Source organism: Gekko japonicus, unplaced genomic scaffold (genome assembly GCF_001447785.1).
Source record: "Gekko japonicus isolate JY-2015 unplaced genomic scaffold, Gekko_japonicus_V1.1 scaffold741, whole genome shotgun sequence".
NCBI classification, from domain to species: Eukaryota; Metazoa; Chordata; class Lepidosauria; order Squamata; family Gekkonidae; genus Gekko; species Gekko japonicus.
In genome coordinates this window covers 734,945-746,371 of record NW_015165852.1, presented here as the reverse complement: position 1 = coordinate 746,371, position 11,427 = coordinate 734,945, and positions in this window count along the sequence as shown.

The window sequence follows — 11,427 nt, the reverse complement described above, 5'->3', positions numbered from 1 at the left end:
CTGACAGGGAAGATTCGTTTGTTTCTTTTATGCAGTTGCTACAGCGTCATTATACTGTTCATACCCATAACGTTGACTTGTTGACGCATAAAGGAGCTGAAAATGCACATGCGTTTTATGAGAAAAGGCTGCTGCAAGGAAACAGGAAATGGTGCAGAAATGAAGGCTCTTGGGTCCAATACACACAAGGGAGAAGTCAAACCAAAGCAGGAGACATTTGACTTCAACCAGCAAGGCTGTGAAATTAACTAGGATCCACACATGAAGCTGCCTCTTACTGAATCAGACCATTGGTCCATCAAGGCCAGCACTGTCTGCTTGGACTGACAAGGCTCCCTTCATCAGATACAAGTGTATAGATTTCTACCCCCAAGCCTGTCCAGGAATGAGGGAGAAACCTATATTTTTTCTGTACATTTAACAACAACCCAGAGAGGTAGGCTACTCTCTCTAGATTCAGAACAATAGCCACCAGAATCCCTTTTAACTGGTCCCGGCTTTCCCCAAGGGAGGGATTCCAAACCTTTAGGTTAGCCTCTGGGACATACATTGAACAACTCAATCTAGAGCTACACACTTAATCTTACCAAGGTAGTTTGTATGGTGAGCAGAAGGCACAGGAGTTTAGCCTTGGAATCCAGCTACAACATCAGAAACCAGTTAGAAATGAGAATAATATTTTATTCAGTACAGAGCTTTGCAACTAGACTAATAAGGATTTCAAAACAGGAAAGACTAGGGCATTTTTGCCTTCACTACACAGTGAGATATACATAATTACCAGGATGATCCATAGCCCAAGAATGTTCAGGTATACAGTCCAGTTAGACACCAAGGGCTTCTGAGGGGAAATCCCCCTTGTGCACCAGCCATGTGCTCAGCTTCACAAAGCAGTTCTTTGTTCCACCTGGGACAGCATGTCCCGGTGCAATTCAAACAAGTAGAGAGAGAGCAAGAACTGAGAGCCCTCTTCCAAGGGACCAGACAATTAAAACCCAATCTAATCATGACTAGCCATGGCCATCAGCCAATCACGAGTAGAAGGGTGTGTGACCAGTTTTTTGGTTGTCATGGGGACAACTGGGGATAGGCTGGGGGCTTGGAAACCATGCCCGCAGTCACGTGACTCCCAAACCCTAAACTTCATTGCATATGTGACTGTTTGCCTGAGGTCTGCCATTTGGCATGAACGTGTGAAAGAATGTGGGTTTATGGCATGCTATTGAGGCCATCTGGGCCTCACCATTTGGCTTGCAAGAGGAAGTAAACCACAGTGTTATCAAAGACTGAACAGGAGAAGGCAGAAGGCTTTTAGAAATCAATATTTCTTTACAACAAGTAGGAATGGAGATCCCTGAGCCCTTATATCCCAATCAGAAGGTGGGAGGGGTATTACAAAGAAGGTAAACCAAGTAGAGACACAAGTAGTATCTTTACATGACAGAGATAGTGACAATGGTATTGTGAACTGCACAGTTTACTCCCAACTGGAAGGCATCTTGGCACATCAAATGTCACAGCTGCATAAACATCAGGCTATAATGCCAGATGGATCTCTCCATTCCTCCTTCCAAGATCCTGTCTGCAAATATACTCCTCTGGTTAAAATGCTGCTCAAATGTTGCTATTTCTCCTTTGGTTTTCAGTGGACAGAACCATCAGTCGTATTTCACAATGCATGATGCTGTGTACTTGATCAATTTTTAAAACGTGAGTAAACAGAGCCCAGAAATTGTCAATAAAGCTAAAACAGAGCTGCCTTATTATCGCAGAAGTCAGTTTGCACATTCAGTTTCCAGCATGGAGAATACTTCAAAGGCACAGTTGTTACAAAATGAAAATTAGTACATTGTTGACTTGTTCATTTTCACTTGTGCATGTGCAAACACAATACAGAGTAGATTACTACATCTGCACACCATTAGGTAGGCTGCCCATTTTGGACATCATGGTATGTGTGTGAGAGGCATAAAACCAGCAGGTTGTATATGCAAACATATGTGGAGCACCGGCCTTATACTGTCTATCCAGGTCTATCAAGGTCAGCATGGCCCACACAAATTGGCAGCAACTTCCCAGGGTCTCTGGTGGAGGCAATAATACCTAGTAACTATAGTTAGGATGGATGCCCTTATGTACCGTGGTGGTGATGGTCATTGTTCCTCCTCCTCCTCCTGATTGAACCTGGCACTTTCCACATGTCTCTCTCCTTACTTCCTGCCCTCCCCCCCCCCGCATCTGGAATACAATCTTCTGGTTTTGGGAAGTCCTGAATCAGTTCAGTTCTGCGTAACATTCAAAATGAAGGCAAGTGGTGAACTGGAGTCCCCCCCCCCCTTCCTGCTGGGATTAAACCGAAGTTTTCGGAGGAAAGCAAACCTCACATTCACAGCATTCGGAAATTATAGGGAACTGGAGCTTGAATTGGAGCTTCCCATACCTGGAGCCCTCGATTGTGCTTAGCTGATGTGCGGGAGAAAGAAGGAAGGAAGCGCACAAGCGCAGCAACAAATTGTGTTTGTGCACATTTCCTCTTGTTTCTCACCTTCTTGTAAGAGCTCATTGCCTATTCCAGTGCATGTTCCTGTCTTCATGCAGAGTAGCTGGAAATACATTAGCATTTTAAGTAGCAGTTTGTGGAAGTCCAATGTCTAGAAGTTAGGATTTCAGAAAAGAAGAGTCAACACCACATCGATGTTGGTCTGTCATGTCAGCCCGTGGCTTAGCTGTCAACGTGGCGGCATGTCAGCGCAGACGAATGAATTGTGACATGAAGCGCAGGCTGTAACTTTTGCATGCATATTTCCTAGAGTTTCAGGGAATTTGTGCAGTGACGCTCATACAGAAAGGTCAGCTTTTGACAGTTCAGATGCCTTCTGTGGCATTGTTGGCCTGCAGAGTAAGGTGAAAACACACAGTGCTCCCCATAGCCAAACAACACATGCTTAAGTCCGGCTGTCACCGAATTTTCTGCATGCATGACCATCTATAATAGAGCTGTGGATTATTTCTGGACGGGTAAGCCGCTTTCACAAAATGCATGACAGCCTCTCACCATTGAAGAGGAAGCTAGAAAAAGAAAGCTGTACCCTGTTCAGCCATTGTCTTACTTTTGGTGCTTTTGAGAAGTTATTTGTACTCTCATTCATTCACTTGGTTAGTGCGTTAGCCCAAGAGCCATAGCAAGTAATACAATAAAACAGGGACATTGACACATACAACTGATCAAATCAGCATAATATATTTTTTTTGTATTTTTGCATTTGTGTGTATGCGTGTGTGTGCGCTAGGGTTGCCAAGCCCTCCGGTTTGGCAGGGGTCCACCACTTTTTTGGGGGTTCTACCTGCCGCCGGCCAGCTGGCTGATGGGGAAGCCCCTCCCCAAGTCCTAACACCCGCAGCCACCCCCTCCCTTCTCCCCGCACTTAAAGGGGCTCCCTTTACGTGCAGGGAGCTGGCGTTTCCCACCAATTGGGCGTACGAAGCCTTCGAGCTCCCTGCACTTAAAGGGGCCCCTTTAAGTGCAGGGAGCTGTAAGAAGAGCTCTGTAAGCTCTTGGAGGATTGGCTACATTAAGAACATAAGAACATAAGAGATGCTAATGTTGGATCAGGCCAAAGGCCCATCCAGTCCAACACTCTGTCACACAGTGGCCAGAAATACCAGTGCCATCAGAAGGTCCACCAGTGGGGCCAGGACATTAGAAGCCCTCCCACTGTTGCCCCCCCAAGCACCAAGAAGACAGAGCATCACTTGCCCCAGAGCCCCTATCTATACCTTGTGGCTAATAGCGACTGATGGACCTCTGCTCCATATGCCTATCTAATTCCCTTTTGAAGCTGTCCATGCTTGTAGCCGCCACCACTTTATTTATATTTAGGAATTTTTTTTAGGGGTGTGTTACCTAATATGCAAAGGGGTTCCTGCTACAAAAAGAGCCCTGAACAACTATCCATAAAACAGAAGCAGTATTTAAAAGCTGACAAGACTCTCCATTAAAAGCCTGGTTTTTGCCTGTTGCCTAAAAGAAAGTAAAGTAGGTGCCAGGTGAGCCTCCAGGGGCTGGGCGTTCCAAACGCAATATGCCAACCCAGAAAATGCCCCTTTTTAGGAGTTACCTCTGAAGGCGTGGGCACACAGAGTAGAGTTTGGGAGGCAGATTTTAACAGGTGGGCTGGAGAGTACATATTCTTTTAATCCTATTAAGTACATTTAGGTTGTATTGCAGGTTTTAGTGAATGACAAGAGATGCATCAATTGCTTTAATGTGGGAGTAACTTCAGCACATTTCACTTCTCCACTGGGAAACAAAAGTATCCCAAAGGTGCCCAGTTTTGGCAGGAACCATGCCCTGTTTATGGAGCCAAACTTATACAAACACAGTCACATTGGTAAAGCCGCCCTGAGCCCATCGGGGAGGGCGGGGTATAAATGTGAAAAATAAATAAATCAATATAAATAAATAAAGGAGGCAGTGTATGGTGGGTTGGTCAATTGGCCATTGTTTATGGACTAGATTTTGCCCATGTATCCCAAAAGCTATCCCTGCTACTGACATGGGAATATCACATGAAGCTGCCATAGCTTTGTTTACTCAAGACTGGCAGCAGGTCTCCAGGGTCTCCGGTAGAGGTCTTTCACATATGCTGATACCTGATCCTCTTTACCTGAAGATACCAAGAAGTGAACCACAACCTCACAGGGACAATCTAACCCATAGGTTTCTTCATGTATGACCCATCATCAAATTCATTTATTTCTTTTTCAGTTCTTTTCCCAGTTCTGTGCAGTGGTCTTATGCAATACTCATTTGACTACCATGCAATTGTAAGTAGACAAACCACTGACTTCAATGGACTTATAAGGGGGTAACTCTTTTTTTCCTGTGGTCCCCCCCGCCCAACGTGGATGGCCCAGGCTAGCCTGATCTTGTTAGATCTCAAAAGCTAGTTAAGGTTGGTCCTAGCTTGTATTTGGATGGGAGACCACCAAGCAAGTCCAGGGTCATGATGCAGGGGCGGGCAATGGCAAACCATCTCTGAACGTCCCTTGCCTTGAAAACACTACAGCATCACCATAAGTCGGCTGTGACTTGATGGCACTTTCTACCACCACCACCTCTGTTTAGGATTACAATGTTAAGCATGCTAACGGAAAGATACAAAAGCAAACAAAATTAATTTTCTAAATAAACAAATAAATAAGAAAAAAACCATTGCTTTGTCAGACTCCTGGATAAATCAGTTCCTAACAACATTCAGTCTGGAGAATGATAATTTTATTGAGACACTGATAGGATCCAGCCTGTACACTGGCTGTGTTAGAACTAAGGTTAAAGGCACGAAAGCAGTAGATATACAGGGTTCAAGCAAGAGCCTTAAAAGGTTCAGAACCAATCACCCCCTGGGATTTCACCCACCAAATGTAACTGCCAGCCATCCCCCTTTCAGTGCCATCTCCCCAACACGTAAAACAAAGGCAAGCATGGAAAGCTGAGACTCAAGGACACTAAAGGTTCTCAGAGGTGATAAGGTGTCTGGCACATCAAAACAACCTAGGAAGCTAAAGTATTTTGGTTCAACATTCTCCCCCTCCCCAGGTACTATGGCAAAGGAGTTGTAAAATGTAAAATGAACAGCAACTTTGACACCCTTCTGTCTTCCTAGAATTATTTCACCTCTCCATTGCTATTAAACGACTCAGGAGAGCAAGCACCTCCCAGAGGGATGGCATCCGACACCAATGCCAGCCTAACAAATAGTCACTATCCAGTGAGTATTGATAGGTGTTGATGGCTAGAACAATCAACATTAAGGAAGAGCCCTCTAAGATACTTCCTGAGTTCATAAAAGAGGGCACCATGCCAACCCTTCCTATGCCAAGCAAAGATCAATTAGGCAGACTTACTGTCTCCACTGAGCTTCTAATAAGAACCTTTAAAAAAAGAAGTTTCAATCGCGTGCCAATTCGTAGACGGTGGCCTGCCTTCCAGACACACCGTTCCACATTCCTTTGTCGTATTGTATGCTCAAGAGGGAAGAGCAATGAGGGTGACATTCGCAAGAGAATCTCCATAATAGATAACTTATTGCCCCAAAACTATGCGTGTCGTGCTTTAATAGTGTAAACTATGCAAAGAATCTGCATAAACAGTAAACAAGAGGCGGATAAATCAACTTAAGGGCTTAACCGCATTTCCATTCCCGGCAATATTTTAACGGGCTGAAGGAGAAATCTCATCCCCCCCCCCGCCATTATAATTCAAAGCCCGAAACTTGTAAACCTTTTTATTACAGTCCTTTTTCATAACACCTAGACTTAATGCATCAAACATGTCTCTTCCTAGACGTTTGCGGCATCTGTGCAGTGTGAACAATGAGGACGGCATTATTCACCGAGCATGCTTTACTTTGAGGCAATATCTATAAAAAGGTAAATATACGACTCTTGTAATTACCTCAAACCAAAATTCTGCTGTCACATTGAATAAATCAGGGACACCTAAAGCTTCCCCAATGCATGACTGTCTTCCCCAGCAGCTGAAAACCTGACTTGGCAAAAAAAAGGGGAGTGAGCCATAGCTCATTCAGAAATTCAGGGCTCCAGGCTGATCTTGTAGAGTAGATTCTTATTATGTAGGAGGTTACAGGATACAAGATCATAATGACCCCTTAAAGCTCAATATTTCTCGATTAGCGTCAGGAAAATCCACAGGTAGAACTGCTATCAATGCTGTTCATCCAGCCTAGGGTTGCCAACCACCAGGAGAGGCCTGGTTATTCCCCCAAAATTACAACTGACCTCCAGACTACGGAAATCAGTTCCCCGGAGTCAGTGGTTGCTTTGGAGGGTGAACTCTCTATGGCATTATACCCACTGAGGTCCTTTCTCTCCTCATACTCTGTCCTCTCCAGGTTCCACCCCCAAATCTCCAGGAATTTTCCAACTCAGAGTTGGCAACCCTAGCCCAACCCAGAGCAGTGGATTTCTAGCAGCAGACAAACCAAAAACGCAGGATGCCAACATCTTTGTTAAACTAGGCTTTACTAATGACTGATCTACATCACTATCAAATCCATTCCGTAACTGGCTAGCAGGCAAACTATCACAGTTGCTGGTATTTGGGCAAATCCACCCTGGCTCTAAACTTAGCTGGCCCTGATGCTGGTTTCATTTATCACAGCTTGCACATAAAACAGTGCCGAGAGGTGCTAACCCTCATCTCTTTCCAACCATGTGCTGCTCAAGCAACTAAGGTGCTCAGCACCAAGTACATTCCTTCCCCAACTCAAGTCAGTGATGGGTTGCTTCATCCTTGGATATCTCAGTTCTCCAACTCCACCCTATCAGTGTCCCTGGCTTCATTTGAAAAGGGGGCTGCCTCAACCCACACCCCAGTCTAAGCGAGCTGTGAATTGTCTTCTGTGGAAAATCTGTCTGTTCATTTAATTTCCAGCCCATTCTCTTTGCACAGACATTTCCTTTACTTGCCTCAAGGAAAGGTCCTAGATGCTTCTTCACATGCCTGCTCACTCACATTCTCACTGTATAATAGGTTCTGTAGTCTTAAGTCTGCATAAACATGGACACATTCTCAAGCATGCCTGCCTCCTCAAGTCCTTCAAATTTCATACGAAAGTATTAAAGCATCTCAACTATAAATATATAGCAAATGTCTAGAGCTCTTCCTGGGTGAATGAATATCCTGCCAGCAGCTGAAAAGTATGGATTTCATTAAGTCTGCCAGATATTTTGGAATCCTTTATTGAGGATGCTGGGATCAAGACTATTGGTCAGTAGAAATGTGTTGATACTAGTGGGGATTTCCACATTCTAAAAAAAATGACTAAGAGGACAGGAACTGGGAAGTGGACAGGGAGAGGGACTCAGAGGCTCCAGATAAAGATGATGGGGAATAGATTCAGGAGGGACAACAGGACTTGTTCACTCAATGAATGATTAAATTGTGGAAGCTGCTGCAGGTAGATGAAGCAATGGCCACTCACATGGATTAGATGTATCCATGGAGGAGAGGACCATCAACAGCTTTTAGGCAAGATAGCTAAAGAGAACTTTTATATCTGTTGGATCCCCAGGCATTCGAAATAACTCCACGTTTGATTCAAAGCAAGGTTTATTTCAAAGCGATGGTTCAAGCAGGAACAAGGACATTGTTAGGAATGACTACCAATACACAGGTATAACATAATAAAGGGATTTGAACCAGGTTAGGGCCAATGAGCCCAGTTCCCGCTGGCGGGAATAGAACTTGGAAATGCGCGCCCATTTCATGGGAACGTAACAGTTCAGTAAAATCAACACAGGTTCAGTTCACAGGGTAGATACCCATAACAAGCTGAGCGAAGCACCGACTCCCACCACCAGCTGCATGACCGTGGCCAGTTCCGCAAAGTACAGAGAAGCAGAATGAAGCTATGCGGGGGGGGGGGGGGGGGAAGAGCACAAGACGTGTTAAGCAGGTAACACCAGATACAATGGCAGCTAGCTGACAATATCCAGAGGCAGTACATGTCTGAAACCCCACACTAGGAGACAACATCAGGGAAGCCACCATCCTCTTTTTTGGTCCTGCAGGGTAATGGGTTGGTCACTGTATGAAGCGGGAGTAGACGGACCATGGGTCCAACTCAGCAAGGCACTTCTCATGCTCTAAGGATTCATAACAATGAAATGTCAACTAGGTGAATCATTTGGGGACAAAGAATCATTTGGGGACAAAGTAATCGCTGGCATCTAATGGTTATCACGAAAGTGAGGACCGGGATGGGGTGTGAGGCACTCACCTATGCAAAAATGTTATAATACCAGGAGTCAAGTTAGATTGTAATGTTAATCTTCTTTATTAGTATTTCTGAAAGGTTTGGGCCTTTCCATCATTTCCTGCTTAAGAGCTATTAATCACAATTACAATCTGGAAGCAATATCTGCTAAAACAGATGAAATGCCATTAGATCTATTAATATTAAGGCTCTGAACTAAACAAAATACATCATTTTCTGATGTTTCTTTTTTCCCCCTCTGCTAAACCACAGACTCTCAGTTTGCATTTTAATTTATATATAATTTACGATTGAGTCCTTTGCCATGGAGGCTATACATTTTCATTAACAAGGAGAATGCAAACAAGGATATTTATATAGGCTAATAAAACTGACAAAACAATTTACAAGAAGGGTTAATGTACTCTGTTTTGTTTTGGGTTTTTTTTTGAAACTATAAAAACACACAACAGTCCTGATTAAGTGAAACTGACTGTTACACATAGTGTTTATTACAATGTGTTATCACAACACAGTGGTCTTTAGATTAATAACCAGTGTGTGTGTGAATATGAGTATTCTTGCAACTGATCCAAAAAGTTCAATCAGTTGAAACATAAATTACTTTTATTTTTAAAAACTGATCTGGAAATAGTGCATTGTTTCTATGAAAGCAACAAGAAGATGCATGGCATCTAGATTTTGCAAGAGTTATAGACAATTTCTCAACTGTGCAGGTACTCCTTTGCATGTTAGGCCACACACCCCTAATGTAGCCAATCCTAATAAGTTTCTGCTGTTGGGTGTGGCCTGTTATGCTAATGAGTTCCTGTTGGGCGTGGCCAACTCGGGAGCCAGCCGGAACTCCGTTCCTGTGCGTTCCTGCCCAAAAATAGCCCTGCCTCTGAACATCTCTTGCCTTGAAAACTTCATGGGGTCACTGTTCATGGGGTTGGCTGCAACCCCCTCACATCCCCAATGGTCCATAACGAACTCTGAGCTCCGGATAGATTTTCTTTTTTGCTTTTTATCACATTCAATTTTTACATGAAAATTCCTATTAAAAATTAACACTGAAAAATTTCCAACGGTATTTTTGTGCCTGTGACGACCTCTTATTTGGGGAGGTCTAGTTTTACTTTAAAAGTGTTCTTTATGTTTTACTCTGTAGGGTATTCTGGCTGCCACCAGGGAAATTTAGGCTTTCCCAACCTTTTTCTATAATATTTTTCCTACTGGTTTTGGTATTGTGACCCAGGGTTTGGGCTTTCGAAGGACTATGTGTTTCCTGGGAAGAATTTCGTTCAGAACTTGTGTCTTAAATAAAAGTAGATTTATTTGATGTTCACACACTCTTCCCTCTTATTGACAGGGATCAGGGCATGTCACTTTGTAACAATATTTTCCTTAGGCCATATATGGTTACTGTTTCTTTATGCTTTAACTTTTCATAACACACACAAGACTTCTCTCTCTCAGACCTTAAAACGAACAAACTGCTTAACTCTTTTACTACACAGAACTTCTGCTTCCCTCTCAGAAGTCAGAACTTAAACTCCTATCAACTGCTTTCACACAGCACTCTCTTCTGACTAACTGACTGTTTAACCCACCTGTCATACCTAACAGACACACCAGATAGACATTCCAATCATCCACACAGCAACCATTCCAAACCCCCTCCCCTCTCTGTCACTCACCAATCATATCACTTGCTTGAGTCCAGCACTCTAGATTATCCTCACACAGCCGTGCCAACCAAACTTTTAAACACACACACACACAGTAAAACATGGAATCGTTACAGTGCCGATTGCAAACAAATTGCATAAAAGAAACAATGGATTGGAAACACCAGCAAGGAAAATGGGTTCAGCCTGACAGTGTGTATTTTTGATGATAAGACAATATAGGAAAGTTAACAATAAACAAACAAACAAGGCATAGTTCAATTCAGTTCAATTTACTGTTATGGTCCTTAGATCAGTCATACAAAAAAGAAGTACACCTTTACAAGGATCTAAATTTTTTGAATACATCAATAAAACAATAAAAGCAGATTAAAATTTAATCTGATGTCTAACTACTGTAACTATTGAATATCTAATTTCTGGAACCTGAGTATTGCCTTATAGAAACTGGCTACTTGGTAGGTGATGTTGGGATTTCTATCAGATAGAAGAAGAAGAGACTGGATTTATACCCCGCCCTTCAGTACCCAAAGGTGTCTCAGAGCGGCTTACAAACGCCTTTCCCTTCCCCTCCCCACAACAGACTCCCTGTGAGGTAGGTGGAGCTGAGAGAGCTCTGACAGAAACTGCTCTTTTTCAAGAACAGCTGTGCCAGAATTATGGCTTGCCCACGGTCATCCAGCCAGGTGCAAGTGGAGGAGTGGGGAATCAAACCCGGTTCTCCCAGATTAGAGTCCACGTACTTAACCACTACACCAAACTGGTGTAGAAGAAACTCAAGTCTAGAAGAAACTCAAGTCTAGCTTTTCCAGAAAGGCCTGAATTTTTTTTCAATCAATGGAGTGATGATATCATTATGCACCACTTTATAATACAGGCATATAACAAAACATGTGCTCGGTAGTCTCAACCTCCCTTAATGGGCAGGTACAAAGCCTTTCTGTGAAAGGAATATT